The following is a 24,409-nucleotide window of genomic DNA, read 5'->3' on the forward strand; positions in this document are numbered from 1 at the left end:
GGCTGTTTATAGCAATGATACCGACGCGACGCGACTCCCGACACAGATGGTGTGCTATTCAGCGTCTGGAGAGAAATGGGGCCTTACTTTCTCGCGCAGCGTTCTTATATATAAAGCCGCGGTGCGGACGGCTAAGGGAACGCCTGATCAAATCGGCTCTCCCGATTAGCCGCTGGGCTAGTAATGCACCACATTAAGTTATTGAATAAATCATCGCTTCCTTTGCTGATGGCCGATGAAGCTCTCAGTTTAAATGTGCAATCAGCACACAGGTAAGTAATCATAATAAAAGTCTAACGTGGCTAAGTCAAATATTTTGGGCGAGAGAATTAATTTAATTACACTACACGCAGTAGACGAGCTCTGAACTTGCCCTTTGGAGATACGCCATCGCTATAGTTTTATAGTTATTCAGTTGAAACTTCTCACATCTTTATGATTATAGCGGATCTCCATTCTACTTAAATTTAAACATCCTAGCCTTATTTATTAGCCTACTTAATATATCTTGCTTCCTTAACTTTTAAGACAAAAACCAGAAAATTATGAATTTCAACTAAAATTTTAATTTGCGAGATTCAAAATACTGTTTCTACTAAATTATTATGAAAAAGGAATCTAAATACAATTTTTTAAGTTTCTAGCTCTTTTCTGTTGCGCCAATGATTGTTACAGAAAAACGTTCAAATTTCGAAAATGGTTAAAGTTGTTGAACTGACATTCAACACATATTGATTTAGTATTACTCCTGACATGCTAGAAACGTTTCAGGTTATTTACTTGATTTTTAAAGTATTCCGCAACATTTATGACGTCAGAGCTAGTTACAGCAGACTAGGCTGGCACTCAATGGAAGGACTGATGAGAATTTTATACAGCGTGAGTAGGCTGCTTCCCTACATAAGAAAACATGCGATGGCGTATCACAGGATGCCTATCGGCACCTATGCGATTGTATGCATGCGAGAAGGCTTGGGAAGATACACTGTGTCTTGATGTGACTGTTTGGGCATGCTTTATTCTGATACATGTGGTCGTTTTGGTGTTGATTTATTACACTTACTCCTACAATGATCACTTATGCCTCACATCACTTGTCAATAAAACGACCTTATGACGGACGGTGTTGCATTTTTTTCTGACAGTGTAGTTATAGAGGGTCGCTTGCACAGCAGTTAGTCCTGGAGACAACTACTCTTTACAAAACAGGTCACTAGTGTTTGAAAAAGGGTAGTAGCTCAAATGCTCATATGATGTTTATAATGCAACTTCTGCGAGTTGTTTGGGCATCTAATGCCAGTCTCTCTATTTGAGACTAGTCTCATTGTTTACACTATGTGAGTGTGCCCAGGATATCCTCCTCATGAAACCCTGGACCAAGTTCAACCAATCTGGCCATGTGTAACAGCGCTGTGGGATTTATAATCTCCTAGTTCCAATATGAGCAGAGGTACAAGTAGAAACATTTTTTTGCAGACCCTGGCATACAGGCTGCCCTGCACGACAAGCATGCTGTGTGGAAACAGTATCAGCCTGCCAAACAAATTTGTTTCTCAAGGTAGCTTTCATGTCAGGTTAAGAAACTGTTCTCCAGGACCCAAAATGTAGGCTGCTCTGTATGATGAACATATCAAGTTGGAGTAGTGTCAGCCTGCTTTATTGACCTGCTTTGCATAGTACCGAGGGAGATGATGCAAAGGTTAGCACACTGGTCATGCATTTGGGAAGACAACAGTTCTATCTCGCATCTGGCCATCATGGTTTAGGTTTTGTCATTTCCCTAAATCACTCCAGGCAAATGCTGGGATGGTTCTTTTGAAAGGGCATGGCCGACTTCCTTCCCCATCCTTACCTGATCCTACAAGACCGTGACCTCCCTGTCTGGTCTCCTCCATCAAAACAACCCAACCCAACCCCTTTGCATAGCAGCTTGGTACATCAGGGGCAAATAAATGATATTCAAGCCCCTGGGATCTAGCAAGCCCTGCATAATAGGCATGTTGTTTGAGTGGTATCACCTTGCTTTATGGAACTGTATTGCAGGGACTACACATGCTGATGAGTATCGCTGGGGACAGGGTTAAGATAGAGCTGGTGGACAGAATGAGGGAGAGGAAGAAGTTTACAGAGAGAGGGGAGGAGAAGGAAATCCGTGAGGGAGGTGGAAAGTGTCGATGGACAGTGTTGAAAGGGAAGAGGTAGAAGCATAGATGGAAAGAGAGAGAGAGGGGGGGGGGGAGAGGATATGGTCATATTACGGGTGGAGGATGATATGATTGGAGAGAAGGGAATGGAGGGAATGGACAAAGGCAAGGAGAGGGAGAGATGAACAGACAGGGAGAGTAGATAGGAGGAGATAGACACATAGAGATGGGAGGAAGAGATGGAGACAAAAAGAGGGAGGAAGAAGTGTGTTCAATACATGTGTCGAACACATACATGGTTGAGTTTGTGAGGAAAATGCTACTATGGAAATGAAATTTAGGAAAGAAAGATTAGAGTCTAAAGTCTTACTGACATTAATGTGTACAGAGGTGGGGAAGTAAGCAGCCAGTCGCCTTGTTTTAAGAAAATCTGATGTAGGGAGTCATGGAAAACCATCAGTATGCCCTATAGCTTTTTCGATCCCGCTCCTCCAGAACAGGAATCCAGTGTTTTAACAACTTTTCACATGTCTCAGCTAGTCTTTTCTAATGCTAGATCAGATAATTTTGCTGTTTGTTGAACTCAACTCATTGTCAAATGTCGTATTCCATGAGGTGCCTGATGCTCATAGCTTCTTATACTGTTTTTTTCCTGTCTTCTTTTCTTCTTCGTCCTCCCCCTTAGCTACCTCCTTCTGCTCAGTTATCTGCCTCTTCCTCCTTGGTGTCTTCAATTTTAATTTTAAAAGTGAGCTTCCATCTTGTATTGTTTTGATATACGTGTACTACATCAGCGTATTTCTTTTCGACAGTAAGACTACACATAAGAAACATTCTTTTAAAATTTATTACTTACAGTGAACAACTGCCCAGATGCTTATATTATATAGTAGATTACTTGCTTCATTTAAATTCACTAAGTATTATGGTGTTCTTGCAATACATTTTGTCCCCTGTAAGTATTGTAGTGTATGACGCTTTCATAAGTAGGCTGTATATTATGTTCAAAGACTAGTTTCTTTAAATGCCTTGTAGATTTGGGGACAATATGACCAGGAGGTTCAAAGTTATCTTCTATCTGTTATTGTGTTATAATTTAAGATGTGTGATATGTACTTTCCCTGATAATAATCACCTGTGATTTTCTGGTGGTCGTCTACCAATTATAGAGTTGTGGATCTCCTTGCCCTCGAATGTTGGAGAATTGCAGTTCTCGGCCCATCAAGATTATGTTTAGTAGAGACTAGCTCATATTGGAGATTACTGGAGACTAAGTTGGACAACAATAAGGAAGAGTAATAGATGCGCACTTTTAATGGGAGACATCTCGATCTTAGCTGACGTCATTCACAGAGTTTTAAACAAGACTGATGTCTAGTATTTCAACCACATCTACATCTACGTCCATACTCCGCAAGCCACCTGACGGTGTGTGGCGGAGGGTACCTTCAGTACCTCTATCGGTTCTCCCTTCTATTCCAGTCTCGTATTGTTCGTGGAAAGAAGGACTGTCGGTATGCCTCTGTGTGGGCTCTAATCTCTCTGGTTTTATCCTCATGGTCTCTTCGCGAGATATACGTAGGAGGGAGCAATAAACTGCTTGACACTTCGGTGAAGGTATGTTCTCGAAACTTCAATAAAAGCCCGTACCGAGCTACTGAGCGTCTCTCCTGCAGAGTCTTCCACTGGAGTTTATCTATCATCTCCGTAACGCTTTCGCGATTACTAAATGATCCTGTAACGAAGCGCGCTGCTCTCCGTTGGATCTTCTCTATCTCTTCTATCAACCCTATCTGGTACGGATCCCACACTGCTGAGCAGTATTCAAGCAGTGGGCGAACAAGCGTACTGTAACCTACTTCCTTTGTTTTCGGATTGCATTTCCTTAGGATTCTTCCAATGAATCTCAGTCTGGCATCTGCTTTACCGACGATCAACATTATATGATCATTCCATTTTAAATCACTCCTAATGCGTACTCCCAGATAATTTATGGTATTAACTGCTTCCAGTTGCTGACCTGCTATTTTGTAGCTAAATGATAAAGGATCTATCTTTCTGTATATTCGCAGCACATTACACTTGTCTACATTGAGATTCAATTGCCATTCCCTGCACCATGCGTCAATTCGCTGCAGATCCTCCTGCATTTCAATACAATTTTCCATTGTTACAACCTCTCGGTACACCACAGCATCATCTGCAAAAAGCCTCAGTGAACTTCCGATGTCATCCACCAGGTCATTTATGTATATTGTGAATAGCAACGGTCCTATGACACTCCCCTGCGGCACACCTGAAATCACTCTTACTTCGGAAGACTTCTCTCCATTGAGAATAACATGCTGCGTCCTGTTATCTAGGAACTCCTCAATCCAATCACACAATTGGTCTGATAGTCTATATGCTCTTACTTTGTTCATTAAACGACTGTGGGGAACTGTATCGAACGCCTTGCGGAAGTCAAGAAACACGGCATCTACCTGTGAACCCGTGTCTATGGCCCTCTGAGTCTCGTGGACGAATAGCGCGAGCTGGGTTTCACATGACCGTCTTTTTCGAAACCCATGCTGATTCCTACAGAGTAGATTTCTAGTCTCCAGAAAAGTCATTATACTCGAACACAATACGTGTTCCAAAATTCTGCAACTGATCGACGTTAGAGATATAGGTCTATAGTTCTGCACATCTGTTCGACGTCCCTTCTTGAAAACGGGGATGACCTGGGCCCTTTTCCAATCCTTTGGAACGCTACGCTCTTCTAGAGACCTACGGTACACCGCTGCAAGAAGGGGGGCAAGTTCCTTCGCGTACTCTGTGTAAAATTGAACTGGTATCCCATCAGGTCCAGAGGCCTTTCCTCTTTTGAGCGATTTTAATTGTTTCTCTATCCCTCTGTTGTCTATTTCGATATCTACCATTTTGTCATCTGTGCGACAATCTAGAGAAGGAACTACAGTGCAATCTTCCTCTGTGAAACAACTTTGGAAAAAGACATTTAGTATTTCGGCCTTTAGTCTGTCATCCTCTGTCTCAGTACCATTTTGGTCACAGAGTGTCTGGACATTTTGTTTTGATCCACCTACCGCTTTGACATAAGACCAAAATTTCTTAGGATTTTCTGCCAAGTCAGTACATAGAACTTTACTTTCGAATTCATTGAACGCCTCTCGCATAGCCCTCCTCACACTACATTTCGCTTCGTGTAATTTTTGTTTGTCTGCAAGGCTTTGGCTATGTTTATGTTTGCTGTGAAGTTCCCTTTGCTTCCGCAGCAGTTTTCTAACTCGGTTGTTGTACCACGGTGGCTCTTTCCCATCTCTTACGATCTTGCTTGGCACATACTCATCTAACGCATAATGTACGACGGTTTTGAACTTCGTCCACTGATCCTCAACACTATCTGTACTTGAGACAAAACTTTTGTGTTGAGCCAACAGGTACTCTGAAATCTGCTTTTTGTCACTTTTTCTAAACAGAAAAATCTTCCTACCCTTTTTAATATTCCTATTTACGGCTGAAATCATCGATGCCGTAACCGCTTTATGATCGCTGATTCCCTGTTCTGCGTTAACTTTTTCAAATAGTTCGGGTCTGTTTGTCACCAGAAGGTCTAATATGTTATCCCCACGAGTCGGTTCTCTGTTTAACTGCTCAAGGTAGTTTTCAGATAAAGCACTTAAAAAAATTTCACAGGATTCTTTGTCCCTGCCACCCGTTATGAACGTTTGACTCTCCCAGTCTATATCTGGCAAATTAAAATCTCCACCCAGAACTATAACATGGTGGGGAAATCTACTCCAAATATTTTCCAAATTATCTTTCAGGTGCTCAGCCACAACAGCTGTTGAGCCACGGGGCCTATAGAGACATCCAATTACCATGTCTGAGCCTTCTTTAACCGTGACCTTCACCCAAATCATTTCACATTTCGGATCTCCGTCAATTTCCTTCGATACTATTGCACTTCTTATCGCTATAAACACGCCTCCCCCTTCACTGTTCAGCCTGTCTCTACGGTATACATTCCAATCTGAGTTTAGGATTTCATTACTGTTTACGTCTGGTTTCAGCCAACTTTCTGTCCCTAGTACTATATGGGCATTGTGACCGTTTATTAATGAGAGCAGTTCTGGGACCTTTCTATAGACGCTCCTGCAGTTTACTATTAGCACATTAATATTGTTATTCCCTGTTGCATTTTGCCTACTCCTACCTTGCCGCGTCTCAGGAGGCGTCTTGTCGGGCCTAGGGAGGGGATTCTCTAACCTAAAAAACCCCCATGTGCACTCCACACGTACTCCGCTACCCTTGTAGCCGCTTCCGGCGTGTAGTGCACGCCTGACCTATTCAGGGGGACCCTACATTTCTCCACCCGATAGCGGAGGTCGAGAAATTTGCACCCCAGATCTCCGCAGAATCGTCTGAGTCTCTGGTTTAAGCCTTCCACTCGGCTCCAAACCAGAGGACCGCGATCGGTTCTGGGAACGATACTACAAATTGTTAGCTCTGATTCCACCCCGCGAGCGAGGCTTTCCGCCTTCACCAATTCCGCCAACCGCCTGTACGAACTGAGGATGACCTCTGAACCCAGACGGCAGGAGTCATTGGTGCCGACATGAGCAACAATTTGCAGTCGGGTGCACCCAGTGCTCTCTATCGCCGCCAGTAGGGCCTCCTCCACATCTCGGATGAGGCCCCCCGGCAAGCAGACAGAGTGAACACTGGCCTTCTTCCCCGACCTTCCCGCTATTTCCCTAAGGGGCTCCATCACCCGCCTAACGTTGGAGCTCCCAATAACTAATAAACCCCTCCCCCCCTGTGCCTGCTCGGACCTTGCTGAAGGAGCAGCCACAAGTCCACTCACAGGCAGAGCGGGCGATGCCACACGGCCAGCCTCCACATTGACCCTCCGCCTCGTGCGCCGCGAACGCCGCTGAACCCGCCACTCCCCTTGGGGAGAGGGTGGCCCAACCGCGCCCGGTACCGGCGAAGATGTCTCGACAGCAGGGACAGTGTGTGAAGCATGTAACACCTGGGGTGTACCCTGCGACGCACCAGACTGCCCACTGCCGCTACACTCCGAGGCAGCAGCCTGAAGACGGCTGACCGCGGCCATCAACACGCTCAGCTGTTCGCGAACAGTGGCCAGCTCCTCCTGCGTCCGTACACAGCAGTCACACATCCTATCCATCCTAAGAATCAATTTACTGAAGAGAGTTGTTCAACCTTTAACTAGACTGCTAATTCACTAAAGGCGGCTGTTTATTCACTAAACTGGGGTTGCTAGCCACTTCTTGTAGAAAACAATGAAAATTGCACTACCTGTCTCTGGACTGTATTGAAAACAAACACTAGCACTACTGGCACTATGGTTGACTAGAGGGACTCTCTCTGACTGTATTCAAAACAAACACGAAATCTATGGAACACTATTAATAGCACCAGACAATTAAAGCTTCCTAAAAGCAAATACACACGGAAGAAGAAGTGACAAGTAAGAAAAATACAGTTAATACTTAAATTAAGGTAGCTCGCTGCACAGCAGACGTGAAGCAGACGGCAGTTACGACGACACTGACTCTACTGGCACTATGGCTGACTAAAGGGACTCTCTGACTGTATTCAAAACAAACACGAAATCTATGGAACACTATTAATAGCACCAGACAATTAAAGCTTCCTAAAAGCAAATACAACCGTACATCTCACTCTGCACATTCTTGTTCACTTTGGAAAAGCACTTAACATATCAAATACAAAAGAGGCACATACAGGGTACCCCAGAAAGTTTGCGAAAAGTTTCGAAAGGTTGTGGAGGGTAGGAAATTGAGGATAGGAACCCGTGCACGAAAATGTCATCCAACGATACTTCAGATTGTCGAAGTTACATGGGCTGGCAGCTGCAACTAGGCCAACCCTTCAGCAGGGAACGTGATTTTGCACGCTGATACAATTTATTTTTCTCCTGTATATGGAAAAACATATTTTTGAGGGCTCCAGGAGAAAAGTAAACTGGATGGAAACCCGCGTTCTAAACAGTCATCCATCGAAGTTGCAGAGCACAGTATTCCTAGGAGCCCTGCCTGCCCTGCCTGCGCAGTAGCTAGGTCCATCTTCTCCCTGGCGATCGTGACAATCAGTAGCGATCATTGAATGACAAACAACATGGTGAGACGTTCCGCCTACGGTTTTCCAGCGTACAAAATCACGTTTGCTGCTGAAGGGGAGGTCTAGCGGGAGTCGCCAGCGGCTATGACTTCGATGTTCTATAGCTTGGGAGACTAACATGCCTTCTCAATACCTCAGAGAAGGTTCTGCAGAAGGTGCTATGCGATAGATTACGGGAGAACAGTCTTATTAGTGGAATGAATTTGCAACAGTGTGGTTTCAAAAGCAGGAAGTCAACAGAAGACAAAAAGACTTGTGAAAAGCTATCTCCATTAATATGTCGTAGCCATAATGGTCGACATCATCGGGGATTTCGATCACTTATGGTGATCAGCGCTTTTTGTCCGCCTGAGGAACTTGGACTGCCCACGACCGTTGCGCAACTGCTGTAAGAACTACTGTAGAAACAGAGAAGCTGCACCATAATAAAATAATTTCAAAACGTTGCCCAAAAGGCTCCTTAAGAGGCCCTGTTTCATGGAATCTCTAGCCGGTACTAGGAAAGCTAAACGCTAATGAAGAAGTCGTAAGAGTAATGACATATGCCGAAGACCTGATAATCCTGAGAAGCTCCGGAAGCAACCTGGAAGACGGATGTAACATATTCCATCGACAATTACATCGGTGGTGCCAGGGAGTCAAATTGTCTGTTGCGCCTGAAAAGACACACCTGCGGTTAAAAGGGAATCTTCTGCGATACTCTATCACGAAATTAAGAGTAAGGTCCATAAAGTCCGGCAACAAATACTTGGGCATCATCCTGGTCGAACGACAAAAGTATGGTTCATCTATTGATGAAAACATCAAATTATTAGTTTCACCAGTTACAAGCTGCCAATGCAAACAATAAGAACGTATCATAACGCTTTCGTAACTGCAATCACTGGCTAATGTATGAATGTTTCCGGCCACAAACTTCCCCTCGCACCACCAGGACGGGTAGTTAGCAGGGTGCAACGTGGAACACTTCCTCGTTTGACGAGAGCTTTTGGCACTGTGTCAGTTGAGGCGTTGCTAGTAATACTAGGAATATATCCACTCGATCTTCATAAACGAGAAAAAGCAACGACATATTAGCTGAAGAAAGGACAACATGAAAGGACAACATCGTGAAGTGTTGAATTTAATATGAATACGGACCACAAGCAAGCAACAAATTCGAAGTCAGGTCTGTCACCTATGGCAGAAACGCTGGGATGATCACCAAACAGCAAGACGCACGCATAATCTTTTTGCCAAATGTGAAAGAGAGACTGGAAATGAAACCCCTGTATCCCTCAAGAGGCTTGACTCACTTCGTGATTAGCCATGCGTCCTACGCCCCCTATTGGCATCTAATTGGCAAAAGACAGACCTCCGAGTGTCCCTGTGGTGGAGAAGGTACGCCAGAACATACCATCTGAGGATGTCCGCTGCATGACGATGTAGTTGGTACTGATTGGCAGCAACTGAATCGGAAGTCACGATGTCAGGGAGATAATGTTGTGTAACATTCGTTCAGCGAATGTTTAAATCATAGCATCAAAGTCTGGTTGCCTTCCGAGATTTATTCAATTGGCAAGGCCCTAGAATCTGTGACATGTAGTTGATGCATACTTAATCTGAGACGGTTCTTAACAAAAGCAAGAGTTCTGGATAACCTTTCTGCTTCCGCTATAATCACAGGAAGAGTGTAAAGTTACACATACATTCGGAAACAAGCTTAAAATTTTAAGCATGTACATCTTATTCTAGATGTCTAATGGCTCTCAGAGTAATATATTCAAAGTTTAAAGTATAAATTGTTTTCAGATATTTAATTTCTTCTCTTAATTGTGTTGGGACACCATTCCGGAATTCATTGATAAATAGCTTTTATGCCTCAGCGACCTCACAGTCAGTCATTTTTGATTACTTCAATGAAACCCAAATGTTTCATCTAAAATCTTCACTGTTTTTATTTATTTATTTATTGTCCCGTGGGACCAAATTAAGGAGAAGTCTCCATGGTCATGGAACGAGTCAATACATGAAATTATAACACGATATTAGAAACAGATAAAATGAAATATAAAAAAACATATTCAGGTGATAAGTCGTAAGTTTAAAAGAAGAAAATCAACAATGTAGCACTGGAATTTGCTTAATTTTTTAGCTCTTCCAGGAGCTCCTCGACAGAATAGAAGGAGTGAGCCATGAGGAAACTCTTCAGTTTAGACTTAAAAGAGTTTGGGCTACTGCTAAGATTTTTGAGTTCTTGTGGTAGCTTATTGAAAGTGGATGCAGCTGAATACTGCACTCCTTTCTGCACAAGAGTCAAGGAAGTGCATTCTACATGCAGATTTGATTTCTGCCTAGTATTAACTGAGTGAAAGCTGCTAACTCTTGGAAATAGGCTAATATTGCTAACAACAAATGACATTAAAGAAAATATATACTGTGAGGGCAATGTCAGAATTCCCAGATTTTTGAATAGGGGTCGACAAGAGGTTCTCGAACTTACACCACATATAGCTCGAACAGCTCGTTTTTGAGCCAAAAATACCCTTTTTGAATCAGAAGAATTACCCCAAAAAATAATACCATACGACATAAGCGTATGAAAATATGCGAAGTAGACTACCTTTCGTGTTGAAGTGTCACTTATTTGAGATACTGTTCTAATGGTAAATAAAGCAGCATTTAGCTTCTGAACAAGGTCCTGGACATGGGCTTTCCACAACAGCTTACTATCTATCCGAACGCCTAGGAACTTGAACTGTTCCGTCTCGCTTATAATATGCCTATTCTGTATGATCAAAATATCGGTTCTTGTTGAATTGTGAGTTAGAAACTGTAAAAACTGAGTCTTACTGTGATTTAGCATCAAATTATTTTCCACAAGCTACGAACTTATTTCATGAACTACATTATTTGTTACTGTTTCAGTATTACACACAAGATCCTTCACTATCAAGCTGGTGTCATCAGCAAACAGAAATATTTTTGAATCACCTGTAATACTAGAAGGCATATCATTTATATAAATAAGGAACAGCAGTGGCCCCAGCACCGACCCTTGGGGAACGCCCCACTTAACAGTGCCCCATTCGGACTGAACATCACTACTACTCTCAATATTGCGGAGAATTACCCTCTGCTTTCTGTTCTTAAAGTAAGAGGCGAACCAATTGTAAGCTACTCCCCTTACTCCATAATGGTCCAACTTCTGCAGTAATATTTTGTGGTCAACACAGTCAAAAGCCTTCGTTAAATCAAAGAAAACACCTAGCGTTCGCAACCTTTTATTTAATCCGTCCAAAACCTCACAGAGAAAAGAGAATATAGCATTTTCAGTTGTTAAACCATTTCTAAAACCAAACTGAACATTTGACAGCAAATTATGTGAATTTAAATGCTCCAGTAACCTTGTATATACAACCTTCTCGATAACTTTAGCAAACACCGATGGCATAGAAATGGGTCTAAAATTGTCAACATTATCAATGTCTCCCTTTTTATAAAGTGGCTTCACTACCGAGTACTTTAATCGGTCAGGAAACCGACCACTCCTAAAGGAAAAGTTACAGATATGGCTGAGAACTGGGCTAACATACATAGAACAATACTTCAGTATTCTGCTAGATACCCCGTCATATCCATGAGAGTTCTTGGTCTTTACATAGAACAATACTTCAGTATTCTGCTAGATACCCCGTCTTTAGTGATTTAATTATTAACTCAATCTCCCTCTTGTCAGTATCATGGAGGAGCATTTCAGGTAACAGTCTTGGAACACTTTTTTCTAAGAGCGCTATATGATTCCCTGTTGGGACTAGGTTTCTATTTAGTTCACCTGCTATATTCAGAAAGTGATAATTAAATACTGTACATATATGCGACTTATCAGTAACACGGACATTCCCACTACGCACTGATTCTATATCCTCGACCTGTCTCTGCAGACCAGCAACTTCCTTTACGACTGACCATATGGTTTTAATTTTATCCTGAGACTTAGCTATTCTATCTGCATGCCACATACTTTTTGCCTTCCTAATAACATTTTTAAGCACCTTACAATACTGTTTGTAATGGGCTGCTGCATTTAGATTTTGACTGTTTCTAACGTTTTGATATAATTGCCACTTTGTTCTACAAGATATTCTTATCCCTCTAGTCAGCCACCCAGGCTGCCTGTTTGTGCTAGTACCCTGTTTTAAACGTTCTAACGGAAAGCAACTTTCAAAGAGTATGAGAAAAGTCTTGTGAAAAGCATTATATTTATCGTCTACTGTATCAGCGCTATAAACATCTTGCCACTCTTGTTCCTTTATAAGGTTTACAAAGGTCTCTACAGCAACTGGATCAGCTTTCCTGAACAGCTGATGGCTATATTTAACACGTGTTGCAGCACAAAAATCTTTTAAAGTTAAAATTTGTGCATCATGATCTGAAAGGCCATTCACCTTTTTGCTAACAGAATGCCCATCTAGTAATGAGGAATGAACAAAAATGTTGTCTATGGTTGTTCTACTGTTCCCTTGCACTCTCGTTGGAAAGAATACGGTTTGCATAAGATTATATGAATTAAAGAGGTCTACCAGCATCCTTTTCCTTGCACAATCACTTATACAATTAATATTTAAGTCACCACATATAACTAACTTTTTGTATTTCCAATAAAGTGAACCAAGAACCTCCTCTAGCTTTAGCAAAAATGTTGTGAAATCGGAGTCTGGGGATCTATAAATAACAACAGTTAGAAGTTTAGCTCCGTTAAATTTAGCCACACCTGCACAACATTCAAACACCTTTTCAGTGCAGTACTTTGAAACATCAATTGACTCAAATGGGATGTCGTTTTTCACATACATGGCTACACCCCCACACCGCAAAGAGCTCCTTGAAAAGCTGCCAGCCAACCTGTATCCTGGTAAAGGAAGCCTCTGAATTATCTCCTTATTTAAGAAGTGTTCAGATATACCAATAATTTCAGAGTCAACATCTATAAGCAGTTCACTAACTTTATCTCTAATACCTTGTATATTTTGATGAAATATACTAATTCCCTCATTACTCGGATACCTAAGCTTTGTCAAAAGGGATTCTCTTGTTAGAGAGACTTCCCTTAAGCAGGAATACCTATCAGCTGACTTCAATCTAAAAAAGGTGCAGCTCTAATACCCACTACTGCAGGAATTTTCCCATGAGTGATCCCACCAACCCCACCTATGCTGTCACCTATAAGCTTTGCCAACCTCCCCTTCCCATACCTTTTGAGGTGCAGGCCATGTCTAGTGAAACCCGTCCTGCTGATAGACTCCACCGACACCACTGAAATGTGACCCATGCTTTCTGTCATCAGCGCACCCCCAAGTCTCATGTTATTACGCCTGACGGCTGTATTAAGATGAGGCCGATCGTGACGCTGAAACAATTCCACGAAATGCACATTCGTGTTGCCAGTCTGAGTGGCAATCTTTTCCAGGTCACCATCTATGTTATACTCCCCATCCCTATCAATACTATTACCAGCCCCACCCACAATCACTACCTGATCCTCTTTAGTAAAATCCCTACATAACCCCCCTATGCTAACAGTCACCTGAGCCAACCCTGCATTAGGCTTCACAATGCTGGTGACCTGGTACTCACTCCCCAGCACTTCCTGCAACTGCTGGCCTACACCTCTGCCATGAGAACTACCTAACAGCAGAACCTTCTTCTTCCTCTTCGACTTTGCAACTGTTCTAGGCACAGTAACTACTGAGGTCTGCTGCATACTTCCTACATCTACAGCTACTAGAGATTCCTCTCCTCTAGACTCTGACAGTTGGTCATATCTATTGTAAACACCAATAGTAAAACTATCTGAAAATCTTCTTCTCCTAGCAGATCTCTTGCCAACAGCCAGCTCCCATTCCCCAACCTCCTTCTCCCTCCTCATCCTATCTAGCTCCTCCTGTGCGTTTTTCAACTGCACCTGAAGGGCACAGATCTTACGCTCCTGCTCCTCTATCAACTTACTCTTGCTACATAACCTGCAGTTCCAGGAGAGATCTCACCAGAATGCCCACTGGCTTCCCCACTGCATTCCCCCCAGTGAAAATACTTCGAACAAGTCTCACACCGCAATCCACTACTCACGAACCTACGGCAAAGCCCACACTTCTCACTCATGGTAAAATTTTAATTTTTCTAAGTTCTGCTACTACAATAAGAAGATGTTAAAAACCTGACTACAATAATCACAAACTTCCTCTACAAGGGAAGTAACTACTATTATTAACAGTGTTAATAAACAACAAATGTGAATATAACAGAAGACTAATACAGAAAGAGAATCAAAAGTCTAATGACACAGTAACGAAGCTGAAAACAGTTCCCAAAAGGTTCTTCTGAAATTATTTCTCCAGAAAACACCAAGAACACCGGTTGAAGACTACTAAAGTGCCTAAATAAACCAATATACACAAACAATTAATTAGTAATTAGCTTTCGAGCCGCCGCTACAGGTGCAACTGGTCAGCGCGGAATGTAAACACAGGCAAGAGGTTAAGTTGCTCGATACGAAACACTCACAAATATCAGGTCACAACACAAGAAAGGCAGAGGTGAATGAAGAAACCACTAATACGTCACTTATATAGTAAATATTATCACAAAACCCGTTAAAATATGTAGCTGAAACCAAAAAGTATATGAAAACTTAGAGAGCGATCTCACACGCAGTCACTCGCTTATGACGTCACACCAAAGATCTCTACATACAGGGTTTCCAAGACAACACTAGATTGCCAATAATGGCAGAAAATACATTTATCTTGAATCAAACTTCTGAATTCACGTCTGTCACTTCACACCTGTTTTCATCATGAAATGATTCCCTCTCTTTAGCGCGCACATCCGGAAATTCAAAATCGATATTAACTGCGCTGGCAACAACTTTAGATCAGGGAGAACGGGGTTCAAATTTTCGCGAATATATTTTAAGTCATGTAATAAGCTCTCAAAGGGTCTTATTTCGACATCAGTTGTAATATGTTGAGCTTGTGGTAAGTTGCTTCAGTAGTCAGTTAGTACCAATAATAATAGCGAAACTGACGTCATGATTAAACACTTGAATGATCTCACACAACCAAAACACCTAGTACCACAGGACATTTTTCAGCTCAAAAATTTTATTTACTGAGAGTTTCAACACCAATGGTAATCTTATCCAAGTGAGCTGCAATTGGTATTGTAGCGTCAACCCGAGCACTCCAACAGGTATCACACATGGAATATAATAAAATTCCAACACACACTGGTTCAGAATTTCCCACCGTTGTGAACTGCTTCTGAAGAGTAGGACTGTGCCTGAACACGACTCGAACTATTCGAACAGTTTATGCAAGAGTTCGGGACATTTCTGTTCTTTATTTTGATGGGCCTGCGATCTAGTGACTTTTGTTAGAACTATCACAATGACCTGTCTTAAAAGTTTTAATGCGATATGGAACAACAAAAATAAGTGTGAAACACGCACTGAAATATCTTCTAAGTTGCTGGCCACGCGAAACAGCGGAAGCTGATAAACAAATTATTGTAATTCTCTAGCTTTCGTGCATCTTACGCTGTAACTTACCCTCGCGATAAAAATTACAGTCACTTTATTACGATGCTGTGCATTTGTTGGGCATTTAATTCTTGATTACTTGTTTTGATTATTTCAACTGAATTTTGCCATCTTGTTCTGATAAAGTTTTTATCTTTTATTCAAATATGTGAACAGGGACTGAAATGCTCATGTGCAACCTACCAAATCATTACCGCCTCTCTGAATCAATATGTATGAGAGTGCGTATTGTAAATTTGTTCAAATGCAATAGGAATTTGTACAGTGGTAGCATTTAATGAGGTTTCCACCACTGTTTCACGAAATTGTGAAATTTATGCACGGCCATAGATTATTGTTACGGTTGGTTTGTAGTTTTTTCCTTATCCATTGCAATCGCATCGCGCGAGTCAAATGTCACGTGATTTTTCGAACAAGCTCGATACTGTATCCAACGCAGCGGCGTACAGGGAAATATTGAGCCTGTTCAAACGTGAGTATCGTTTCACCTGCGGTACTGAACAGTTTGTGAAAACGTTGAATTGCTCTGGAAAAAGTATGTGTTTCATGATAACTCTCAGCTGCATGTACTACACACAGGGTTATGACATGCGCATACAGAAAATTTTGCAAGATGATTACACGAGAAAACGTGCCTAAGTTCCTTATAAGACTCTCTAATATTACTTCCGTTATCATACCCTTGCCCGCGGCATTCACTGATAGGAACTGAGTGTGTCATGAATGTTGATCGCATTACATGTGCAATAGAAACTCTCGTTTTCAGATCACAATTTACGAACTCCAAAAACCGTTTATTTATCAAAGAAAATATAAAGTAGGATAAATGTTGTTTGTCCTGTATGACTTGAATCAGGAGTTGTAGCAACAATAATTGAATAAAACTTCACATTTTCTCCCGGTTTCAAGGTGGAACACGTGAAATGATGGGCAGAACGAGAGACAAAATAATTCTCAGTATCACTTTACAAATAATGCACTTACAAACAATTTCAAGCTTTCTGTCAGTCTCTGACCTTGCTAATATGTTTTGCAAGAAGTGGATCACAGTGACTCAAGAGGTCTAATATTTTGAGGAAATTTCCACTATGTGGATTTCCAGTTTTATGAGCAGAACCCTGGATGCCAAGCCTCTTCGGCAAAGAAATGATGTCACATCAAGTAACGGGAGAGATCCCTTGTAAGTTGGCTCTTCTACGGGCGAACAAATAAGAACATTAACTATTTACTTCCGAGAAATAGCATCTCCGGCTGATCCCTTCCGTTTTCATTTCGTCACTTTTACGTTTCCTCCAGGGCAACTATATACAAATGGAAATACTTTATCTATTTTTTTTTACCTTGTAATGCAAAATATTTTCTGTATATTCGTTTTTTGTGTAGAACCACCTTGTGATGGAATCACAAGTGTCTTATCTTTGAATTTTGTTGACAAAGCTGCCTAGTTATAACGATGTTTCATAGCTGTTGCCCTGTACATTTACTTGTTGTGAAAATGTTTCGGTAGGATGTACTATAAAATTTAAAGAAAGCACAGTTTCGATTCCATTACAAGGTGGTTTTAGCGCACGATGTCTAAAGAAAATATTTTGTATTCGACGATAAATACGAAGTATGATTGTATCAGTTGTCCTGTATGCCCCATAAAACTGAAGAGCTGAGGTGGAAAGGAAGAGCTAGTGTGGCTATTGCTGGTGCTGGGGTAGTGTTCTTTTATTTATTGTATAATACAAAATTTGTTTTACAATAGCAGCCTGATATTCCCCAACTTAGTACCGTGTGGGATTAAAACCTGGAGAGACTCAGGGCCTCCATGAAGTTTCGGCCCCAGGGATTTTGTCACCCCTGCCCCCCTCCCCTTCCAACCCATTTCGTCGGGACTGGTCACATTAACGTGCCTGGACTGTGAATTTAGAGAATCGATGAGAACAGACTCACCAAGCAGATCTTCAAATATTTTAGAGGGAAGATATTAGCAAACACCTGGATTCAGGAGGTTAGAAAAAACTTCAGTAACACAAAAGTAGAACAATTACTGGAAATAGAGATTAACATTAGAATTAGAAAGATTTCGAAGCAGGAGAGAAACGGAAACTAGCGCAAAGTGGTCTGAAGTAAGTAAAAAGAAACATATTGAAATAACAAAAGAACACGGGAAGAGAAGGAAGGAACGAGAATGGATTGAGAATTGAAATTCCAACGTGGTCCCTAGGAGACACTAATACAAGAAGAAGAACTAGGGGTTTCATAGTAGCCGATGGTAGTACATCATGATTTTCAAGAATATATGCATAAAACTTCAAAAGGTGCAGGGTTAAAAGTTTTTCTTGGCAAATTGCTATAGGTTGTTTGTGTAGGTAACGACGACGCAACGCCAGAAAAGACCGAAGACTGCACAGCCGTTGCTTCATCACAGAGAACTCCTTCCGCGGGCAGGCGCTCTCTTGGGCAAGCGCCATTCTGGCAGAGGAAACGAATTTTGCGGCGGCCGCACAAAAAGAAAGAGAACGCAGCCAGTGACGGGATGAGCAGCGTCTCGTCTAGCCCGCCCGAAATGTTTGCCTTTCACGGAAGCGGGGCCATCAGCGGACGGGACTGCCACCGTTGCTGCGCTGGTCTCTTGGAATCTCAATCCGGCAGAAAGGGAGCACTGCCACTGGAAGAACATGGACCATACAGCGCGGTTAATCAGGGCACGTTTCTGTACAGAAGAGCAGGGGCGTGACTCATTTCATGTTAAAACGTTCAGAATTTTTGGAAGCAAACTTACAGTTCGTCAGGACAGCTGCTACGCATTACGTTTTGCACAGTAGTAACAGTAGTAGTTTTGTTCACCGTAAATCGCTCTTACAAAGCTGAGGACTATCAAGCAGTCAAAAAGCTTATATTATGTCTCACCAGGTAAAAGGTGCTCTTCATCGACACCACAGAGCGAAACTCAAGTTAGAGAAGATACGTCCGAAAGAACAGACACCACGCATTCATATCTTTAATTCGCTTCGGTAGCATTGAAACCACTATCTTCAGTTAGAATGCAATTTACGTTCGACCTACACCGGGAATCTAAAATTAACGAGCATGGAGAACATGGATGGGGACTAGGGATAGGTGGCGCTCGATGGGAATGTGGGTTGGTTGGGGAACATGCCGCAATAGTCCGCGTATTTGCGATACACTCTATGACCGGACGGCGCATTGGGTGTCGCTCGACCACACAATTAATTTTTGCTTAATCCAAATTTGCAATACCGGTTCGACACTAGAATACTGCGCCTTGGTTCTTCCAAACGCGATAGTAATAAGCACGTCGAATGCAGTGTCATTTAGGGTAGTGAGTCAGACATGGAGGGGATATAGGGCGGGTGGAATATGCAACGACAGGGGGCGTTGCAGGGCGACCGCCGACTTCTTGCGCTGTGGCGCACCGGTGCCGGCGGCGGCCTGGCTGGGCTGCTGGTGCCTCCATGTAGAGCTGCCGCCGAGAAGGCACAATCCTTGATGTATGGTTAGCGCGAGATCCAGAGTTTGAGTCATGGTCCCGCACACATCTTCACTTGTCGCCAATGATTTCGCACAAAGTCGCTATGCAGCTAATATCATTAGTTCCTCCTCTTTCTTTTCCTTTCTCTCTCCTCCCCTTTCAGTTTACATAATATGAACCTTTTATATTGCAACACGAGAATACTAGAGCCCTAAAGCACTCAGTGTTTGACCGGTTACGGCTCGGCTGTTGCATGGGGGCCCGAACCGCTTGTTACAGTCCCACTTGACTCATGTGCTCGCTCCATGTCAGATGTTTCGACTCCAGACATGAGAGTAACGGTGTATGACCAGTTATAGCTGAGGTGTCACCACACCTAAGCTCACTGCACTGCACTGCACAAATCAAAAGTCTCTTTTTTTTCCTTTCGCCACTGTTAACTTCGTGCAGCACGTGGGAAATAACTTGATATTTCATAACAATAAGACTCATTTCCAAACAGATTCATCACCAGACAGAGCATTTATTCCGCCTGTCATTTGCTGGAAACTACGAACACGTTAAATAAATAAAAACTGAACTCCGTCCGAACAGGCCTTGGAAGTCCCAACGATACCGACCGGCCGCCGTGTCATCCTCAGCCCACATGCATCACTGGATACGAATATGTAGCGGCACGAGGTCAGCACACCGCTCTTCCAGCCGAGTTTACGAGACCGGAGCCGCTACTTCTCATTCAAGTAGCTTCTCAGGCTGCCTCACACTCCAGTTGCCAGCCGGCCGATGTGACCGAGTGGTTCAAGGCGCTTCAGTCCGGAACCGCGCTGCTGCTACTGTCGCAGGTTCGAATCCTGCCCCGGGCATCGGTGTGTGTGATGTCCTTAGGTTAGTTAGGTTTAACTAGTTCTAAGTTCTAGGGGACTAATGACATCAGCAGTTGAGTCCCATAGTGCTCAGAGCCATTTGAACCATTTTTTGATGAGCTCAGATGTTAAGTCCCATAGTGCTTAGAGCTATTTGAACCATTTTAAACCATCCAGTTGCCAACAGCGTTCGGCATACCGGATGGTCAGCCATCAGAGCGCTAGCCCCTCCCGACAGCGCTTAGCTTCGTTTATATGATGGGAACCTGTGTTACCACTGCGACAGAGCCATAGGCACATTAAATAAATACTATTCTTAATGTATAGGAGTCGACTGTTTTCATTAGGAAAACGTATGAGGTACACAGTATGCTTACAGCAATGCAATAACACACTTTTCAACTGTTTGCAAAAGAAGAAAATTTATAGTTACAGGTGAACAGCAGTATACGTAGGTCACTAACGCAGTCTGGCTGTGCGGATTCGACAATAATTAGCCAGTTATGCTAAACCACCGTTCACTAGGTGTGCTTGTTGCTGCAATACATAAATAAGTCTTGCGACTGCAGCCCGTCCGCGCAGATGCCATAAACGCTGAGGTGCGTTAAAATATAGAGTCGACTTCATCTGCTGCAGAGGACATTTTATTCTTCCAGTCCTTGAAATATCTCTCTTTATGACTGACGATGACGCTGCACTTGAAGACTCTATTTAATAAACAAAAAGGAGAGTAGGAATAGAGAAATTATGTGGCAATCAAGAAAGCGCACCAGAAAAAATGTGTTTATATTCACGAAATATTATACGAATTATAATACATCCGTTTCGCTATGAAACAATGTGCTTTAACCGTACTAAAATCATTCTTTTTATGGTTGCATGTTGTATCTGAATAGCTTGCACACATCCTTCACATACTTTTAGGAATTTCCCCGTCATCGTCATCTACATCAAGGATTGTGCCTTTTGGTCCGTTCCGTCTCCTTCAAAATTGGTCAAGACTTCTCTTCATTAGTCATCATTTCCCGCTTGGTTTATACTGTCTTATGGTTTTAGTGACTCTTGTATCTGTTATACGGTCAATATGTTCTTTCTATCTTAACTGCTATTGTTTTGTTGTGTCAGCTATGTTCTGCATGTCCAGCTCGGCTGTTATCATTTCTCTTTTTATCCATCAAGGTGTACCTACACAGGTATTGCGAATACATAGAAAGAAGGATCCTTTATTGTATGATTATATGATAGCGGAACAAACACTGGTAGCAGTTACTTCTGTAAAATATCAGGGAGTATGCGTGCGGAACGATTTGAAGTGGAATGATCATATAAAATTAATTGTTGGTAAGGCGGGTACCAGGTTGAGATTCATTGGGAGAGTGCTTAGAAAATGTAGTCCATCAATAAAGGAGGTGGCTTACAAAACACTCGTTCGACCTATACTTGAGTATTGCTCATCAGTGTGGGATCCGTACCAGATTGGTTTGACGGAGGAGATAGAGAAGATCCAAAGAAGAGCGGCGCGTTGCGTCACAGGGTTATTTGGTAACCGTGATTGCGTTACGGAGATGTTTAATAAACTCAAGTGGCAGACTCTGCAAGAGAGGCGCTCTGCATCGCGGTGTAGCTTGCTCGCCAGGTTTCGAGAGGGAGCGTTTCTGGATGAGGTATCGAATATATTGCTTCCCCCTACTTATACCTCCCGAGGAGATCACGAATGTAAAATTAGAGAGATTAGAGCGCGCACGGAGGCTTTCAGACAGTCGTTCTTCCCGAGAACCATACGCGACTGGAACAGGAAAGGGAGGTAATGACAGTGGCACGTAAGGTGCCCTCCGCCACACACCGTTGGGTGGCTTGCGGAGTATAAATGTACGAGGGCAGTTCAATAAGTAATGCAACACATTTTTTTTCTCGGCCAATTTTGGTTGAAAAAACCGGAAATTTCTTGTGGAATATTTTCAAACATTCCCGCTTCGTCTCGTATACTTTCATTGACTTCCGACAGGTGGCAGCGCTGTACGGAGCTGTTAAAATGGCGTCTGTAACGGATGTGCGTTGCAAACAACGGGCAGTGATCGAGTTTCTTTTGGCGGAAAACCAGGGCATCTCAGATATTCATAGGCGCTTGCAGAATGTCTACGGTGATCTGGCAGTGGACAAAAGCACGGTGAGTCGTTGGGCAAAGCGTGTGTCATCATCGCCGCAAGGTCAAGCAAGACTGTCTGATCTCCCGCGTGCGGGCCGGCCGTGCACAGCTGTGACTCCTGCAATGGCGGAGCGTGCGAACACACTCGTTCGAGATGATCGACGGATCACCATCAAACAACTCAGTGCTCAACTTGACATCTCTGTTGGTAGTGCTGTCACAATTGTTCACCAGTTGGGATATTCAAAGGTTTGTTCCCGCTGGGTCCCTCGTTGTCTAACCGAACACCATAAAGAGCAAAGGAGAACCATCTGTGCGGAATTGCTTGCTCGTCATGTGGCTGAGGGTGACAATTTCTTGTCAAAGATTGTTACAGGCGATGAAACATGGGTTCATCACTTCGAACCTGAAACAAAACGGCAATCAATGGAGTGGCGCCACACCCACTCCCCTACCAAGATAAAGTTTAAAGCCATACCCTCAGCCGGTAAAGTCATGGTTACAGTCTTCTGGGACGCTGAAGGGGTTAATCTGTTCGATGTCCTTCCCCATGGTCAAACGATCAACTCTGAAGTGTATTGTGCTACTCTTCAGAAATTGAAGAAACGACTTCAGCGTGTTCGTAGGCACAAAAATCAGAACGAGCTTCTCCTTCTTCATGACAACGCAAGACCTCACACAAGTCTTCGCACCTGAGAGGAGCTCACAAAACTTCAGTGGACTGTTCTTCCTCATGCACCCTACAGCCCCGATCTCGCACCGTCGGATTTCCATATGTTTGGCCCAATGAAGGACGCAATCCGCGGGAGGCACTACGCGGATGATGAAGAAGTTATTGATGCAGTACGACGTTGGCTCCGACATCGACCAGTGGAATGGTACCGTGCAGGCATACAGGCCCTCATTTCAAGGTGGCGTAAGGCCGTAGCATTGAATGGAGATTACGTTGAAAAATAGTGTTGTGTAGCTAAAAGATTGGGGAATAACCTGGTGTATTTCAATGCTGAATAAAACAACCCCTGTTTCAGAAAAAAAATGTGTTGCATTACTTATTGAACTGCCCTCGTAGATGTAGATGTGGATGTATCTAAAGAAATTCACGAGCTTCTATTCTCTTTTCATCTCTTTTCTTAAGAGTCCAATTTTCGCATTTATAGAATAGAACTGCTATAGCCATAACATAAGAGAACTTTGCTAAAGTATCTCTGTCCACTGTTTTCCTAGTGTCTGCGTAACGTTCCACAGATATAATTAAATAAGTCTAACTTATTAACCTGCTGTATGATCTGCTTGTCAATTTCAATATTAATTCTCATGGGCTAGTGTCCTAAAAATGTCATTGATTTTGTTTTTATGATGGAGATGTTCAGATTGTATTCTCTGGCGATTTTACTTAATTTAAATACAGCTTCTTGTAAGGCATTTTCATTCTGACTAACATTTACTTGGTCGTCAGCAAAAAGTAGTGTATTAACATCCACATCGTTAATTTGAAAATGTTTTATTGTCTGTAATCAAGTTCTGGTTACGTCGTTGATATACATATTAAAAATATTTGGTGAGAGGGAACGTCCTTGTCTAACTCCTTCGTTTATTTAAGCCATATTACGTCTGCTGCCTGCTATATTTATTCGTATTTTATTATTCACTTATATTTCCCGTATAGCTCTTACGAGTTGGAATCCCCCTGTTTCTTAAAATTTCCTGCATTTTGTTTCGATTTACTTTATCAAACGCCTTTTCGCTATCAACGAAGGCAGAAAGAGTTGGAAAATTGTATTCGCGATGTTTTCCTATTAGTTGTTTTCCGGTGAAACAGTCCACGCATGATCTGCCTTCTCCAAAACCTTGTTGGGCATCAGGTAATACAGTTTCATCTATTGGCGATAGTCTGTTTGCTAAAATTCTGGAGTACAGTTTATAACTCAGAAGGCTGACATTCATGTTTGTTTTCTTTCTCAGAAATTGGACTATCTGGGTATATATCCACTTCGCCAGCACAGCAATCGAGTATCCTTATTATTT

Source organism: Schistocerca piceifrons, chromosome 2 (genome assembly GCF_021461385.2).
Source record: "Schistocerca piceifrons isolate TAMUIC-IGC-003096 chromosome 2, iqSchPice1.1, whole genome shotgun sequence".
Lineage (NCBI taxonomy): Eukaryota > Metazoa > Arthropoda > Insecta > Orthoptera > Acrididae > Schistocerca > Schistocerca piceifrons.